The 18786-nt window shown below is 40.6% G+C and overlaps 1 protein-coding gene across 9 annotated transcripts in view; it reads left to right on the forward strand.

Moving 5' to 3' along the window:
- Positions 1–18786, forward strand: part of Tpk1 (thiamin pyrophosphokinase 1) — a 312826-nt gene that overhangs the window by 105225 nt on the left and 188815 nt on the right. The gene's annotated exons all lie outside the window — the stretch shown is intronic.

The raw sequence follows: 18786 nt of genomic DNA on the forward strand, positions 1-18786 counted from the left end.
ATAGGTATGAGCACACCATTTGTGAAATGGAGTTCAGTCATTCTCATATGTGTTAATAGCTGTATTGAAATGGTTGGCATTTGAGAAATTGCCTACTTAACTTCCAAAAAAAAAAATAAAAAATATTGTAGCATAACAGGCCTTGTGTGGGCATTAAACATGTGTGGTTTAAAATCATGTATTTCTCATTATGACATCAGAATGTATAACTTCAGCTTTCTAATACCAGAGCTGCTGTTGAGAGCCAATGGTTGCTGTCTTTGGAGTTGCGTCTTCTTTGAGATCAGGTTCTCTTTGCTAACACGTGGAAACTGGGTGCAGTTGTCAAAAAGACAATAATGACGACAGCCTGGAACAGTTAAACTTCATTTGCTCGTTTATGGCACAACCTTGTAACTTCCTCTAACAATCTACTCTAAGACCTGACATGGACAATGTGTGAAAAGCTTCCCATGTTGTTTAAGAAAATGTCTCAGCACGCAGTTCAGAATAGGGTGTTATATCATGGGGGTTCAGGTTATTAATTGGGCACTGTTTATCTCATGCCTATAGCCTGGTTGCTGTCGCTGTTTTTCTAATGGTAGGCAGAGCCCAAAATTAAAAGTAAGGCTTGGGAAGTTAGCCCACCACTTTTTACTTGTCCCTTAGCTATGAGAGCCATCTAGAATGCTTTTGAAAAAGTGTAGACGTCTGTATTGATTACTGTATTTGACTTAAGCAGACACTGGTAGCAAAGATAACAGAGCACTTTCACTCATATTTAAAAGCAAAGAATTAGTAGCTTTTAGAAACAAATACCATTATTCTTGCCATTGTTTTAATTAATTTCAAAATAATCAAATCAAACATTCCTCATCCTGTTTATAAATAGATTTTTGTTTGTTTGTTTTGTCTTGTTTTTGAGATAGGGTCTCTCTACATTACTCTGGTTATCCTGGGACTTACTATATAGACCAGGCAGGCCTTGAACTCACAGAGATCCATCTGACTCTGCCTCCCAAATGCTGGAACAAAGGTGTTATGCCCAGCCATGTTTGCACATCATCTTAGAAAAGACATTCTAAAGTGCACATAATTTATCTTACAACTGTTTGTCTACATATGAAGATGTTTAGTGAAGCAATGTAGTTAATTTTCATAGATTTGGGGGGCTTAATGATTTTTGATCTGATGTCTTGGGAAATGGCTGGCCTGGGGAAGGATAGAGTCTATAGCAGTGATCAGTGAAACTAATTCCTCCTCACATGGGAATTAAATACTTGGCATAAATCTCATTACTTCTAAGTCCTAACGAGTAAAACTAATTGGATACAGGTGACTACATGTAGTTCTTCTTAATTGTATTTTTAACAAAAAAGAAAAAACATGCACAATGAAAGCCAAACAAAAACAATAAAAAAATAAGCAAACAACAACAATCAACAAAACAAAAAAGACCTTGGGCTTTAAAAAGCCAAATTTCAGTTTGTGGGCTTGGGCTGGCCTTGCTTTCGTGTTTATTCATTAACAACCACATCTACACTGTAAAGTCTCTAATTATGCACCAGAAATGGATTTTCAGAGAGTCGTCCCCAGCTGAAGACAGCATGAAACGTTTACACATTTGAAGAAGAAGAAGAAAGACTGATGAGTTTGAAGCGGGTTTGCTATGGGCAGCACTGAGCGATTTACCTCTGGGCCCTCCTTCCTGTTCAGGGGCGGGGCCTGAGGTGTCGTCCAGGCCTCTGGTCATTCTGCCTCTGCACATCAGCCTAGGTTAAAGTTAGCCCCTGTGGAGTAAGGGAACTGGCAGCGTCTATAAACAAGACCTGAATACTCTTAGGCCTTGGCTAGGCCTGGCAGCTGCTCCTGGTCCTCCACGGAACCCCAGCGAGGGAAGACAGAGCGTGGCAGGGAAGGTTGGGCAGAACCCCCTGGGAGTCTCAGGAGGATACAGTGCGGTGGGACACGGGGAGGCAGTGCCCCTAGCTAGGAACTGCGCCGTGACCGTGCAGAGGGGAGACAGCAGATTGAAAGAGAAGCTGAAGGAGATGATGTTTGAGCACCAAGGGAAGACTCGCTGCATGGTAGCGGCCTGGAGTCCTGGTGCGGGTCTCTGAGATGCACCGAGGAAGAAGACTCCAAAGTAGCCACCGGCTTTAGCTGTTTCCAGTTGATAGAAATGAAATGGCGATAGTTACATTGTATTGTCTGCAGTAGTAAACAATACAAGTGTAGTAACTGTGGAGCACAGAAAATACACAGTTAGGCACAAGAAATATACCTTATAAGAAACAAGTTATATCTAGCGTCCTCTCCTTACCTAATTTTAGAACATTGGGCTAATAATGTGCAATCTTGAAAGGTAGATTTTGGTTCTCAGACAGGGTGTGGATGTGTGTAGCTTTGCTAGCCTGGACATACTGTGTAGCCCAGGCTGGTGTTAAAGTGGAAATCTTCCCACTGGTGGCTGCAGTCCTGCTCTGGCACCTCTCCCTTCCACACAAGCCTTCTTGCTTGTAGTTGTCATCAGGGCAGTAGCCGTTAACTCACCTTCAGCACACTGCTAAGCTTTCAGTACAGTGCTGCTGAGTGTCCACACTACAGTGCAGGCTTCTGGGCTCATTTGTCGTGTCTCCCTTGAGCTCCTAACCTCTGACGTTTTCAACCCTGGAAGCTTCCATTCCCCACTCTGTCCGTGTATTTCAAACGCTTTATGCATGCACAGTCAGTCATTCAGTATCTATCGTACTTAGTAAGTGCCCTCAAGCCCAAGCCATCTTAAGTATTCACCAGCCTTTGCTTCAGTCCTAAAAGCAACCTAACTTCAATTATCAGGTTTTGTTTTGATGAAAAGTAAAAATCAAACACGTTTTCTATTGTGAAAGCAAAGAATGATAGTCGGTATGATAGTGGGTAGGAAGAAACAAAAGAAAAAATTAAAAGGGTATCTGTACTTGTTTCTTCCTAAGAAGCAAAGATTCTCGTCGAGTCTGCCTATTGATTCTACCCTCTGAGACAACAGAGGATATGATTCCCTTGCTTGCAGTCACTTGTTCAGGTGAGTGTAAGCTTGATACACAAAGCTTCCTTTCTTTGAAAGTTGCCCAGTAATACTAGATACTGATCTTTTTCTAGTCAATGGAATTTATTCTTTTCTTGTACATCTCGAGCACAGTTTCTCCTCCCTCCTGTTCTCCATTCCCCCCATCCACTATCTTCCGTTTCTGTTCAGAAAGGGCCATGAACATGGGTGTCAACAAAGCATGGCATACCAAGTTGAGGTGTGAATGTGCTCCCCTTGTGTTAAGACTGGGCAAGGAACCCAGTATGGGGAATAGGTTTCTGGAAGCCAGCCAAAGTATTAGGGACAGGTCCTGTTCCCACCACTAGGAGTCCCACGAGTAGCTCAAGCTATATGCATACATAGAGGGCCTGGATCAGTCCCATGTATGCTCTCTGCCTGTTTGGTTCAGACTCTGAGCTCCTGTGAGCCCTCGTTAGTTGTTTCTGTGGGTTCTCTTGTGATGTCCTTGATCCCCCTGGCTCGTTTAATACTTCCCTCACTTCAGCAGGATTCCCAAAGCTCGGCCCTATGCATCTGTCTCCGTCATTTACTGGATGAAGGTTCTCTACTATGATTGGGGTTGTTACTAATCTGACTACAGGAGATAGCCAGTTCAGGCTACCTATCCACTTTTGCTAGGAGTCTTAGCTGGGGTCATCCTTGTAGATTCATGGGAGTTTCCCTTGCACCAGGTATCTACCTGACTCCAAAATGTTCCCCATCAAGATGTCTATTTCATTACTCTGCCTCTTCACCCATCCTCACAACCCAATCCCTCATGTTCCCATCCCCACCAACCCCCAGTATACCTAGTAGATCTCTTCTATTTCCCAGGGAAATCCATGTGTTCCCACCCCCCTTTAGGCCCTCCTCATTACCTAGCATATCTGGGGCTGTGGATTGTACCATGGTTATCCTTTACTTTACAACTGATGCCCACTTATGAGTGAGTACATACTATATTTTTCTTTCTGGGTCTGGGTTATCTCACTCAGGATGTATAACATGAATAATAAAAACCCAGAGGCAGCTATTGAGGTTCAAGCTGAAGATCAGAGAAGCAAAGCAGCCAACCACTAGAGAGTTCTCACCTCTGTCAATGTTCAGACCTAAGGGGGGATCCACTGAACCTCAGATTGCATCTCCAGATTGCACTGCTCTCCACCAAGCCTCAAACTCCTAGACTGTCCCTGCGGCTGCACTTATGAGCTCCTTATGTACTCTTTCGTGCTGGTATTGAAGTTGTGAGCTCTGTCTCTTTTAGACTGATTCACTCTCTTGTAGCTCTGGGTGGCCTTGGATTCACAGAGATCCTTCTGCCTCTGTCTCCTGAGTCCTAGGATTAAAGATGTGTGCCACCACTGCCCAGCTCTAGAGCTAACTAGTGTGACTGGTTTTGCATTCTGATCTCCAGTGGTTTTATTTGATCATAAACAATATATTAATCACCGAAAGGATGTATTTTTTTGTTCCATCCATTTGCCTTCAAATTTCCTGATGTCATTGTTTTTAACAGCTGAGTAATACCCCATTGTGTAAATGTACCACATTTTCTTTCTTTATCCTTCAGTTGAGGGGCATCTAGGTTGTTTCTAGGTTCTGGTTATTATGAATAACACTGCTTTGAACATAGTTTAACAAGCGTCCTTGTGGAATAATTGAGAATCCTTTGGGTCTATGCCCAAGAGTGGTATTGCTGGGTCTTGAGGTAGGTTTATTCCACATTTATTTCCAAAGTGATTGTACAAGTTTGCACTTCCACCAACAGTGGAGGAATGTTACCCTTGCTCCACATCCTCTCCAGTGTAAGCTGTCATTAGTGTTTTTGATCTTAGCCATTCTGATTGGTGTGAGATGGAATATCAGGGTCATTTTGATTTGTATTTCCCTGAAGGCTATGGATGTTGAACATTTCTCTAAGTGTCTCTCAACCATTTGGGATTCTTCTGTTGAAAATTCTTTTTTAAGATCTGTCCCCCATTTTTTAATTGGATTATTGGGTTGTTTTGATGTCTAATTTCTTGAGTACTTTATGTATTTTGGATATCAGTCCTCTGTCAGATGTGGGGTTGGTGAAGATCTTTTCCCATTCTGTAGGCTATTGTCTTGTCTTATTGACAGTATCATTTGGCTTATACAAGCTTGTTGATCTCAGTGTCTGTGCTACTGGTGCTATTTTCAGGAAGTAGTCTCCTGTACCAGTGTGGTCAAGGCTCTTTCCCTCTAAGGATTAACATGGTAAAAAAAAAAGGCCATCTTACCAAAAGCAATCTACTTGTTCAGTGCAACCCTCATAAAAATTCCAACACATTTCTTTATAGACCTTGAAAGAACAATATGGAAAAAACCAAAAATCCTAGGATAGATAAAACAATGCTGACCAATAAAGGGACTTCAAGAGGTATCACCATCCCTGATTTCAATATCTACTACAGAGTTATAGTAATAAAAACAGAATAGTATAGGCATAAAAACAGACAGGTGGATCAATGCAATTGAATCAAAGACCCTGACATAAATCCTCAAATCTATGTATACCTTATTTTTGGAAAAGATGCCAAAATTCTACAGTGGAAAAAAGAAAGCAAACTACAACAAGTGGTGCTGGCATAATTGGATATGTCAGCGTGTAGAAGAATGCAAATAAATCCATATCTATTGTCCTGCGCAGAACTCAAGTCCAAATGCATCAAAGCCCTCAACATGAATCCAGTCACACTGAGCCTGACAAAGATGATAAATTTTAAATGAATGAATATTTGAATAGTTACTCCAGTTTAACATTCTATAAGATTTTGAATGGTTTTGATTTTTATTATAGACAGATCTCAAACTAATAACCTAACAATACACCTCAATGTCAAAGAAAGATAACCTTCTAAACAAAGAAAATGGTCTCTAATTTGTGTGTGTGTATCTATCTTTGCTATGAAAATAATGCTAACTTAATAGAATGAGCTTGGCAGTGTCCTGCCTTTCCTAGGTTATGAAGCACAGTCTGAAGTCATTTGGTCTTAGCTCTTTTTAAAGGTTTTATAACATTTAACATCAGGTCCCATTTCGTCCTGAACTTCCTTTTCCTACTACTTTTAATACTACTTATTTCTTCTAAAATGTGTCTGCTCTAGAGGTTTATATCTTCTTGATTCAACTTTGGCAGGCCATATATATCTAGGAATTTATTAATCTATTCTATATAGTTCAGGTATTTGGGATATAAATTTTCAAAGTAACTACTAATGAAACACTTTTTCACTATATTCTGTCAACTATCTTCCTTTTCATCTCTCATTTGATTAATAAGCCATCTCCCTCTTTCTTGGGCTGGTTTGTAAATCTTGTCTATTTTTTCAAAAAACCAACTCTTTGGTGGTTTCTACTTACTGTTTTTTGTTTTGTTTTTGTTTTTGTTTTTCAAGACAGGGTTTCTCTGTGTTGTTTTGGAGCCTGTCCTGAAACTCACTCTGTAGACCAGGCTGGCCTCAAACTCACAGAGATCCGCCTGCCTCTGCCTCCCGAGTGCTGGGATTAAAGGCATATGCTACCAACGCCCAGCCACTTACTGTTATTTTAATTAATTTTTAAAATGAATTTCTGCCTTAATCGTTACTAATCAATGCTTTGGAGTTTGGACATTTCTTGTTTTTTTTTTGTATTGTTTTGTTTTGTTTTGCTTTTTTACACTAAAGGATAGACTTAATGAATCCTTATCAAAATATTAACGGCAGTCAACACAAAGCTAGTAAAAGGATTCCTCACAATTATATGGAAATATAGAGGCAGTGAATAGCTAAAGTTACCCAGGACAGAAAGGGCAATGACACAGATAGCAAAATAATGAATCTCAAATTGTACTACAGAGCCATAGTAACAAAAACAACTTGGTGCTGACATGAAAACAACAATATAGACAAGTGTAATAAAATAGAAGACACTGATATAAACTCACAATAGTTACATAACTTCTTGAAAAATTGTAGACACATAATTTTAAAATTTATTTATTTGCCTAATTTAGTGTAGCATACTTGTGTGGATCTGAGCATGAATGTGGTGTTCAGAAGATAATTTATGTGAGTCAGTTATCTCTTTTCACCATGTGGGTTCCAGCAACTCAAATCGAGTCTTCATGTTTGGTGACATATATACAATAAGAAAATAGTTGATGGGGCTAGCAGTGATTGTTCTTAAGCACATTACAATTCATAAGAGCAACAAAATTATAGTTGTAAAATATCAACTAAAATAATTTTGTTTGGAGGTCACCACAACATGAGGAACTTTACTAAGGTGTCACAGAATTGGGAAGGTTGGGAATCACTTGGTTAGAGAGATTTCTCAATGGTTAAGAACGCTAGTTGTTCTTGGAGAGGCCTCAGATTCGTTTTCCAGCACCTGTATCGGGTGGCTCACCACACCGTATCTCCTGTTGCAAGTGATCTGGTGCTCTCTTGTAGTCTGTGTGGGTACCAGGCACACACAGGGTACCGATGTAACCACAAGCAATCGCACATATACATAAAGGTAAAGTAATAGAGGAAAGCAGAAGTTGGAATTAATTGCGGGACCGGGGGCAGCCAGATAGGGAAGGATGTGCGTAGGAAGATGGTGAGCCAGGGGGGAGGGAAAGGACTGAGACAGTAAGTACAATGTTTGTTTGAAGATGCTATGATCTAGCCTGTTGTTTGCATACTAGACTTAAATACTGAAAAATAAATGTATTGTGTGGTAGAATCGTGTGAAGGGAAAATATTCAGTATAATAAAATTTGAGACATAAAGAGATCATTGTAGTTTAGTGGGATGTGTATAGGTGCATATTTGTGTGTGCCTGGGTGTGGCTAGGGGTTGAGGGAGACTTCCGTTCGTCTCATGGGCAGACTCTAAACTCCCAAACTTGAGTCTAGGTTATCCCTTCAGATATTACTCATTTATTCTTTCATTTTTAAGCGGAGTTATTTAAGCACACCATGCGCGTCTCCTCTCTGAGTTCTGCTAGGGCCTTGTCTCATGGCTCACCATGTGCACACTGGAGCTATGTAGGCTCAGCTCTGACCAAACTCAATGGGTGCTTGCAGGTCCTGTGCTGTACCGGTTACTGGGTAGTATTTATGGAGGAGCCAGCATTTCTTGTGTCAGTGCTGTCTGGTCTGCATGCCAGTGTTCAGCTGAGGCTGTGTGTGCATCTGAGTACCAGTCTCCTTCCAAACTGCTGCGATACTGTCTACAAATCACAATGTTCCACTCCTATTTTACCTTGATTTAAAGTTGTAAGGACTTATGTCCTTTACGTGATTATAAATTTCCAGTGATCTATTGCTCCTTAGCTTTGCATAATGCCTTTTAATTATTTACTCTCTCATTTTATCTTGTGAAGATGTGTCTTATACCCTTCACTGGGTGGTGAACGGCTCGAAGTCAGTAATCACGGTTAATCACCTTTGCATGCCTCTAATACCTAGTAAATTAATGAGCATCTGAAAATTTATTGAATTAATGATTTTTCATTGATGCCTCAATAGAGGTGTCACTAAGGCTAAGCTATTTTTCAGTAATGGATTTCTCACGTATAAAATCCGATATTTAAGTATATTAATGCTGAAGAAATATTTTACAGTTATATACATAATTCTGTTATCACATATAAGCTACATAATAAAAATGCTTGATATCTAAAATTGGCATTTATTTTTTATTAAAGTCTCAGTTCTGACAGACTTGCTATTCTTATTCTTCTAATTCTTATCAAATTCATCTTATTCTGAACAAGATGCTTAAATTTCAATTTATTAATAGTTTGGGAACAGCATGCACTGTGAACATCAGTGCTAAGCATGGAAGGAGTGTGTGTGTGTGTGTGTGTGTGTGTGTGTGTGTGTGTGTGTGTGGTGATTTTATGGGAGTTAGAGATTTTTAGGCTCATTTACAAAAGAGTCGAAAGAAACAGCTATGAGTTGATAGTGTGCTGTCTAAGCGTGTTTGAAGAGGTAAGGATTGCTTTCATCTTTGTTTCTCAGAGTTAATGATGCAAACAGAACCCTGAATAGGAAGTCTTCCAGGTTAATTTTATGTAAACATTATTTTAGGTAGCTGTAGACACATGGGAATGAATACTGTAATTTAAAAGACAAGCGTCTCAAAGATGTCCCTGCTTTCAAACAAAAGGCTGTCTTCTGGACGTTCTTACTCAATGGTAGGACTGAAAGGAAGACTCATTTACAAGGAAAAGCAAAACACATCTTGGTCTTGTTTTCTCTCCCTTAATTTTGCTACCGTTAAGATTTCAGGAACAGAGAATATAACTCAGTGGTAAGGTGATTTTCTAAAATGCACAAGACCTGGGAGACAACTTAATCAACATGGATGGCCTGAGTTCAGCTCCCTAGTACAAACTGAGTTAGATCCCTAGAGCCCAGATCCTTCAAGTTATCCTTTACTCCCACATGCACACCATGGAATGTTCCCCAGTACTCCAAACAAATAAATGCCAAAAACAAACAAACAAACAAACAAACAAACACTACAGAAAGGTGAAGGAAGACACCCAACAGACCAGTCCATGGTCTGCACATGCATGTTCTTTGGTCTGCACCTACAAACACAAACATGTGCAGAGCACACCAATAAAAACAACAACTACGTAAGTAAACAAATTTCCATGGAGGCCATGTCCTAAGACAGATTCCAAAGCATCTATCAACATAACTCGCTCGGGCATCTGGCAGCAAGCATTTTCACACCTTCAGAGGAAGCTAGTGACATGCCATGAGTACCTCAACAAATGTTCCCCCTGCTTATTTCGTGGCATGTAGCAGTTGCTTCAGGTTGGGGATGTTGTAGTAAGAGGCATTGGATTCAGTCTGATTCTACTGCTACACTAGTGCAACAAACATAAATGTCCACTTGGGGTACTTGGGCATCTGTTTCTTAGGCTATGGGTTTCTGGAGGACATCACTATTTGTGAAGCATTTAGGGAAATTTTGATGAATTATATTATCGACTAACCGTAAAATAGTGTATAAGCCAAGAAGATTTAGAATGACCCTTCAAAGGTACGGCATAATGAGCCACAGGCTAGCTTGGCGAACATCTGATGAAGCTTAGGGACAGCCACACACACTTGTATTGTGGAATATTTGTACACTGTGTGAAAACGTATTGCTGTGATTGATGCAATAAGAAGCCGAATGGCCAACAACTAGGCAGGAGGAACAGGCAGGATTTCCAGGTAGAGAGAGAACACTGGAAAGAAGAAGCTGGAGTTGCCAGGAAGCAGCTTGGGCAATATAGAGGGATGAGGTAGTGAACCAAGCAACAGAACATAGATGAAAACAAATGGGTTAATTTAAGTTTTAAGAGCTTGTGGAACAAGTCTAAACTAAGGCTGAGCCTTCATAATTAATAATAATAATAATCTCCATGTAGGTGGAAGTTACTGTCCCACCAGCACCTCCCAAATAAATATACTGATACTTAATATTACTTATAAATACTTGACCAATAGCTCAGGCTTATTATTAAGTTGCTCTCACATTTAAATTAACCCATATTCTTTATTTATGCTCTGCCATATGGTGTTACCTTTTCTCAATACAGCATGCCCGTCTTACTCTCTCAGCTTCTGGCTAGCGTCTCCTGACGCCACCGTTCTCCTTCCCATCATCCTTAGTTTGTTTGCCCTGCCTATATTTCCTGCCTGGCTACTGGCCAATCAGTGTGTCATTAAACCAATTCAAGTGAAAAATCTTTACAATGCACAAGAGAATTGTCCCACATCATCTCCGTGTTGTTATTTGTGAGCTGGTGGCCCAAAGAAAAATCCAGGTACACCCTTGCATCAAGGACTGTTATGCACATCCTTGGACTACATATAGAATGATCTCAAGCACTTTTCAAATCATGGTTGGCTTGAAGGATGTAGTATTTGACCTTTAAGTCTATTTGGGTATTTCTTTGATTTAAGAATACACCAGTTTGGTTTGTGCTACTCCTGGGCAGGCGGACCTAGAGTACACAAGACAGCGGGCTGAGCAAGCCATAGAGAGCAAGGCAGTAAACATCACTCCATGGCCTCTGCACCAGTTGTGGCCTCCAGGCTCCTGCCTTTCTTGAGTTTCTGCCCTGGCTTACCTCACTTTCAGACCACGGTCCAGCCCTGGAAAGCCCAGTCAGCTCTTTCCTCTCTGAGCTGCATTTGAGGATGATGTTCACCACAGCAGCAAACCAGACAACAAAATATCTCTTCCTGAATTTCCCTTTGAGCTGGCGCCTGTCAGTGCTTCTCCAAGAGCTTCTCTGGGAAGTGCAGTAGTTATTTTAATTACAACTGATGAAAGTCCTTGAAGTTGTCAGCACTGAGAGTTATATAACTGACAGAAATAACTCATATCGTAAGGGTCTGCATTTGCTGTATCAGTAAAGTTTTACAAATGCTAGGTCAATCCTGTTAGCTGTTTTTGTAAGGTAAAACAATACATACACTTTTTTATGGAATAAATTGGGGGTGGGTATCTGAGCATAAATTGTGATGTCAATAAACTTTACTATATTAAATAGTTCATTTCACCTTCCGGTGACAACATTCCTCAGTGTTGAGATTTATTTTCACTATTTTTGAGTACTTTAGGCAAGGTCAGAAAATAAAGTTTTCACTATGCTTTAGCACACAGGGTAAGGAGACTTGTACCTTGCTTTGGGAAAAGCAAGTATTTGGTTCCACTTAATTTCTTTCAAAATATCCTGAGCAGTTATTAGTCATTTGCTAATGTAAGTTTCTTTCTTTTTTTCTTCTCATTCACCTCCTTTCCCCCCTTTTTAAATTTAAATTAGAACCCAGCTTGTTTTACATGTCAATCCCAGTTTCCTCACCCTCCTCTCCTTCCCTGCACCCAGTTTCCTCACCCTCCTCTCCTTCCCTGCACCCCACCAATCCCCTAGCCTACCCCCTTTCTGTTCCCCAGGGAGCTTGAGGCCTTCCATGGAGGGATCTTCAAAGTCTGTCATATCATTTGGAGCTGGGCCTAGGCCCTCCCCCATGTGTCTAGGCTGAGAGAGTATCCCTCTATGTGGAATGGGCTCCCAAAGTCCATTCATGTACCAAGGATAAATAGTGATCCACTACCAGAGGCCCAATAGATTGCCCAGGCCTTCTAAATGACACCCCCTCTGTTCAGGGATTCTGGGTCAGTCCTGTGCTGGTTTACCAGCTATCAGTTTGGTGTCCATGAGCTCTTGCTTGCTCAGGTCAGCTCTTTCTGTGGGTTTCTCCAGTCTGGTCTTGACCCCTTTGCTCATCACTCCTCGCTCTCTGCAACTGGATTCCAGATGTTCAGCTCAGTGTTTAGCTGTGGTTGTCTGCTTCTGCTTCCATCAGCTACTGGATGAAGACTCTAGGGTGGCATATAAGATAGTCATCAATCTCATTATCAGAGAAGGGCATTTAAGATATCCTCTCCAGTATTAATTGGGGTCAACCTTGTAGATCTCTGGACATTTCCATAGTGCCATATTTCTCTTTAAACCTATAATGGCTCCCTCTATTATGGTATCTCTTTTCTTTCTCTCTTCTATTCTTCCCCTGACTTGATCTTCCTGCTCCCTCATGTCCTCCTTTCTCCTCATCTTCTCTCCTTCTCTTTCTCCTAAATCCTTCTCCCCTTCCCCCATGCTCCCAATTAGCTCAGGATATCTTGTCCCTTTCCCTGTCTCCGGGAGACCATACTACTGTAAGTTTCTATTTAAAAATTATTTGTGCAGTCAAATCACTGAGTTCTATAAGCAGGCCAACACTATTGGATCTTTGAATCAAAATGATGGAAGGGAGAAATGATTAGCACATTTAAAAAAGAATTTACAACAGAAATCTTGGTATTAAAGAGCCTTGCACAACAGACTGTGAGGGTATATTTATCTTAAATTATTGATTAGATTAGTTAAATAATAATTTTAGTCTGTTGGTTTTCAAACGCTGTAAATCACAGATCTCAAAGCTATCCACACGTGGCTGTGAATTATTTGAGGGTACTGAACGAGGGACAGATGTGTATACAAAAGGCTGTGTTTGTCAGATCATGCCCAAACTCCGAATAAATTCATAGAGTGAGATCACTTTTAGCAGCTGCAGGAAGTCAGTTTACAACTAAATTTAATCAGAGCCATTGTTCTTTATGACTATTCTATTTCATAAAGTATGTTCCTGACAGAACCTTTTTTCCTTCCTGCTCTGTAGATGGAATCCTCAGAAATAATTTACCTTCTGGTGATTGTTCAAAAAACCTGGCATCATTTGTCAAAAGTTTGCAGTAACATGTGGCTGTTTTAATGAAAAATCCTGATTAGAAGCAATTACCTATTATCCTAAGTTGGTTTTTTTCTTTTGTTTTTTAAAGATTTGTTTTCGCTACTTTTAATTATGTATATGTATCAGCAGGTGACCATGTCCACATAAGTATAGGTATCCAAGGAGGCCAGAGACATCAGATCCCGTGTAACTTGAAGTATAGATGATTGTGAAATGCCTGCCATGGGTGCCAAGAATTGAACCTGGCTCCTCTGGAAAACCAACAAATGTTATTAACTGCCGAATCTTCTTTTCTATATTGTTTTTGTATGAGTCACAATTTAGCACATAATTGTCTCGCTTTTCATACATGTTCATGATGATGCATTTACATGTGTGCTTACAAGTACTTATTTAGATTTCTTACAGTGTGATTTATTAAAATTGGTGGTTTGTATCAATGCAGCAAAATATACCTGATTCTAGGTTGGATATAATTCTGTTTATCATCATAAGAATGAAATTTGAGTTGATGACCAACTTGCAGCCAAACCAGCAATGATGTTCCTATTGCTAGGAGATAGAAAATTGACAGGTAGAATTCAATTTACTCGAGGGTTCATTATAAATTTTATGAGGAAATGTCTAAATGGCACTTACCCAGCCTTGAGATACCACTGCAATCAAAGGGAACAACTTTGGGGGTTCTTGAGCTGTTCACCTTACCAATCTCAGTTGCAAGGAAGGCCAAGAAAATGCTGAAGGATGTCAGCAGGGGTGTCTAAAGTAAAACAGAAAAGAGGAGCCGGAGAGATGGCTCAAAAGTTAAGAGCACTGGCTGCCCTTCCAGAGGACCAACATTCAGTTCTCAGCACCCACAGGGCAGCTCACAACAACCTCTAATTCCAGTTCCAAAGGATCCAACACCATCTTCTGGCCTCCCAGGAACTGAGTTCATGTGGTTCACATACATACATGCAAAACACACACTCATACCTATAAAATAAAAATAAATAAACCTTTTTTTTCTTAAGCAAAGCAGAACATACATTACCACTATAGGAATAACATCATTATGTAGATATGTAATAGGTTCCCAAATGCCATGAGAGGAGGCCCAGGAAGGGTAGGAGGAGTGCGTTCTAAGCCAAGGCTTTGTGACACACCACAGTGGCCATTTATGGCAATTTGTTACAAATCTAGAAGACAGAACTTCCTTTTTTTTTTTTTTTTACTGAGACATGGTTTCTCTGAATTGTTTTGGAGGCTGTCCTGGAACTCGTTCGGTAGACCAGGTTGGCCTTGAACTCACAGAGATCCGCCTGCCTCTGCCTCCCGAGTGCTGGGATTAAAGGCATGTGCCACTAACAGAACTTCAAATGGATGTTGTTTATCCAGTCATTGCCTATTATGTTAGTGTACTGAATTATCATAATCTCTACTCTACAAATATGTACAATTATTATGTGCTGATGAATTCTTTTACTGTCAAACTCTTCTACACCCTCTTAAGTAGACTTGCATTTTACACTTGTGGATTGAAATTTGGAGTGCTCTTGGTGAACTACAGGGAATGTGACATTGACCCATTCTGTAATAGGGATTAGCCCCAAGAGCACATCCCATTTGCTCAGTTTCTGCTGGATGTCATGCATGTCTCTTTATCTTAGGGATGATGTATGGTGCTATCAGGTCCACATAAGAACAGGATAGTTAAACATTAGGATGTTTAAAAAAAATTAATCGAATCCTTGTGTCATCTCTTTTTGTTTGTTTGTTTGCTTGTTTTTTGTTTTTTTCAAGACAGGGTTTCTCTATATTGTTTTGGAGGCTGTCCTGGAACTCACTCTGTAGACCAGTCTGGCCTTGAACTCAAAGAGATCCTTCCTCTGCCTCCCCAGAGCTGGAATTAAAGGTGTAGGCAACCAACGCCCAGCCCTTGGGTCATCTTAATACTAATTGCTCATTTAGTATATTATCTTAAAAAATACCATGTTGCCTCTGAAAAATCAAGGAATGTGGGGGTATTATTTTTTTTAACAGAATACTGTTTAATTTCTAAAACTCATCTCTTCTATTTTTTCATGGTTTTTTATTGATTCTTTGTGAATTTCATATCATGCACACAAATACCACTCAAATCCAAGTATTTCTGTATCTACTCTCCCTTGTAACTCCTCTCCCCCAAAAAGTTAAAACATGTGGAAGCTGCAGTGCATCATGGGTCATTGGTCTAGTTCAAGGTTTCCGCTTCTACTATATCGTCAATCCTGGACCCTCACAGAGACTCTTCTAGAATATCCTGCTGTTGAGCTGAGTCATGGAGATCCTGCAGCTTTGCTTCTGCAAGGACTGGCCCCTTTACATGCTCCAGAAGCTCATAGGAGGGGTAGATGTTGGGGTGGACAGGCTCAAATCCCTGCACCTGGACATGCGTTGTTCAGCCCACCAGCTCTGCCACACCCATGCCACTGGGACCAGCTACCCCACACTGTCCCGGTGAAGGGTGGGGCCAGTTCTCCCAAGTCCACGTCACCATTGGAGCCACCATAAGTTGGCCAATGAGGGGATGGCCAGCTAAGCATGGCACTCAGTCATAAGCTTGCTCTCAGAAGGCAGCCCAAAGCATGGACATGCTCATTGCTTTTGGCGGTAACATGGCTCACTGACATCGACACAGACCCCTGCTGTGGTAGGACCAGGGAGCCACCTGCCCCCAGGTGGCAGCACAGGCCTCCACACGGGCTTTTCCACTTCTCTTCAGAGTGCACAAACCGCTCTGTCTTCTGTGTCTCTCCCACATGTCAGCCATGCCCTTGCTCCTGTAGAGGCTCCCACCCCAGCCTGCTCCTGGTGGGCCAGGCCTGGGTCCTCTGGCTGCCTTCATCCCCAGCCTCATGTCTCTTGTTTTTTTCCACCTGTCATATAGAAGAAATTTTTCTCTCCAAACTCAGCTCCAGCGTGTGTCTCTCAAGAATCCTTTACCACTGATAACTACATATTTCAATAGATCTAAATTGGGGGCAGGGGTACCTTATGAGGTTGAAATTGTCCATGCTGCTTTATTTGACTGAATGGTTTCCTTGTCTCATTTATCTCTGAAAATAATCTTAGCAACCAGGGACAGATGATAGAAATACAGATTAGTTATCCGATACCAAAGGGTCAGCCCTAAAAACATACATACAAGTAACATTACACACACTGAGCTGGTTATATTTAGTTAGGAATATACATATATATATATATTTATACACATACATACACACATGCACACACACGTGTATAATAATTTACTAGGCTATGAATTTAAAAGAGCAAGGAGGAAGATAAAAGAGGGTTTGGAGGGAGTCAAGGGAAGGTGAAATGATACAACTTAAAAACTAAAAGAAATGCTTTTTTAAAACATTGTGGAAATGATATGTTATGACCTCAAAAGTTAAAAGAAATACTTTTTAAAAAACATTCTTAGCATAGATTTGAACATTCAGGTTGATGGAAAGAGGCTGTCTCTAGAGAAAACATAGCTTACACTTGGGAGTATAGATACACACTTTTCAAAAACTTCCCGTGTGTCTTAACAGTGGCTGTATTCATCATTTTGATGTCTCAACTCACAACCTAAAAGAGTGCTAAGAATTTTTTTGTCTTTTCCCCTCCTTTTGATAAGTGTGGTGTCAGGGTGGTTCCAAAAGTGCTTTAGATAATGCTATTATCTGATAAGACGGAGCTATGGGCCTTAAGGTTGCACAAGGAAATTAAGACTTGGCTATGACTGAGTGGCGTTTCTTGTAAGATTCTTAGGAAACTGAGTGTTTCTAGCTAAGAAAGGAGAAAGACCAACCATGGTGCACTGCTATTTTAAATTGCTTGTTTGGAATATCTCTCTAAAAAAAGAATTTTGTCAACCTCCTAAGTAAATTTCATTAATTGTGCCTGAATTCCTAACTCTCTGTTGGAGAGGGGCTCCATGAGAGGCTATTCTTTTTTCTTCCAGTATCCCCATAAATTTCTCTTTACTGGGAATAGAAAACATGTAGGATTTGAGAAAGCTGGATGGTAGGCCCGCAGCTATGCATGCATAGTAAGAACAGGAAATGAGACCTTGCACTTAGTGGGGCTGGCACTGGGAGCTGTGCTTGAATTCCTGCCTCTCTCCTTTCTTGTGGTGAGTGGCGCTGAGGTTCTGAGGGTTCATCTCCCCGTGTCCTTGTTTCTAGTGTTGCAGGGTGTTGGGGGGGGATTGTTTTGTTTTCTGGAGAGTGATGTAACTTCCTTTTATACTTGTGGTAGGTACGTTTCTAAGCACATCGAGGGTAGACAAAGCCTGGAGACCCACAACTGGACAGTGCGCAGAGACGGGAAGACTTTGGAACACCCATTCCTTAATGGGACATCTTCATCAAACTCCTCTCCTCAGGGCTCAGGGAGCTATGGGGCAGAGGAGGTAGAAAAATTTTAAGAGACAAAGCAGATAGATGACACCAAGGTATCAGTATCTTCAACACACAGTAAGACTGGTGGATGTATGAACTCAAAGACACTGGCAACATTTACAGGACCTGCACAGGTTCAAACCAGATTGAATCCCAGTGCTGAAAGTGCTTGAACTTCCAACCCTAAAAAAGCTGTCTCCAATTGGCAACCACTTGCAAAGGAAAAATTAGCTTTCTCCAATGGAATCTCAGTGAGTATGTAAATCTCAATACAAAAACCTTAGCTCTCATCTTAAAGAGAACAAGAGAACGTTTACCATTGCCCTGAAACACAGATTTGTGTTTACCCCCAAATCCATGTTCCTATGTGGAAGCACTTTCAAAGAATTTGTGTAGTTTTACCGACAGAGAAAGTCATGAGTCAAAGCAAGTTTAAAATGCATTGAGAGGTGGGTACATTACAATGATATCTGATGGCAATCTTAGCTTGTGGATTGATAAATACTAGCTGCCTGCTAAGTCAATAGATTCTAAAAGGTTTTTATCTGTTGTCACAAGATGTTAGTTTTGACACAGAGGAAGGCAAGGAATGGCTGTTCCAGAGAGTCAGAACTTACACCAAGGACCTGCAACGTTCCAGTCTCTCCAAAGTACTGAAATACTTATCTGCAGTCTCTGCAGATACTGCTTTTTTTTTTTTAAAGAGTTTTCATCCACATGAACCACACTGAATGGTAGGTCCCATGCCCAGCAGTAGATAACTAACCCAAAATGAACTCAATGATATTGTGTGTGTGTGTGTGTGTTCTCTAGTCTCTCGTTCCCACAAATGTCCATCCACATTTCTCTGACTCTCAATACTAAATTCTAAGACAGTTTATGGCCTCTATTATTCTCATTTTCACCTCCATATTCATTTTCCTACCTTAATAGTATCTTACTGTGATATGGAATTCTCTGGTTAGAACTTTTTAAGCCTCTTATCTCTTTTTCTGTATTTTATATCTTACATTTGAATAACTTTA

This window comes from Mesocricetus auratus, unplaced genomic scaffold (assembly GCF_017639785.1).
Source record: "Mesocricetus auratus isolate SY011 unplaced genomic scaffold, BCM_Maur_2.0 Super-Scaffold_100694, whole genome shotgun sequence".
Classification (NCBI taxonomy): domain Eukaryota; kingdom Metazoa; phylum Chordata; class Mammalia; order Rodentia; family Cricetidae; genus Mesocricetus; species Mesocricetus auratus.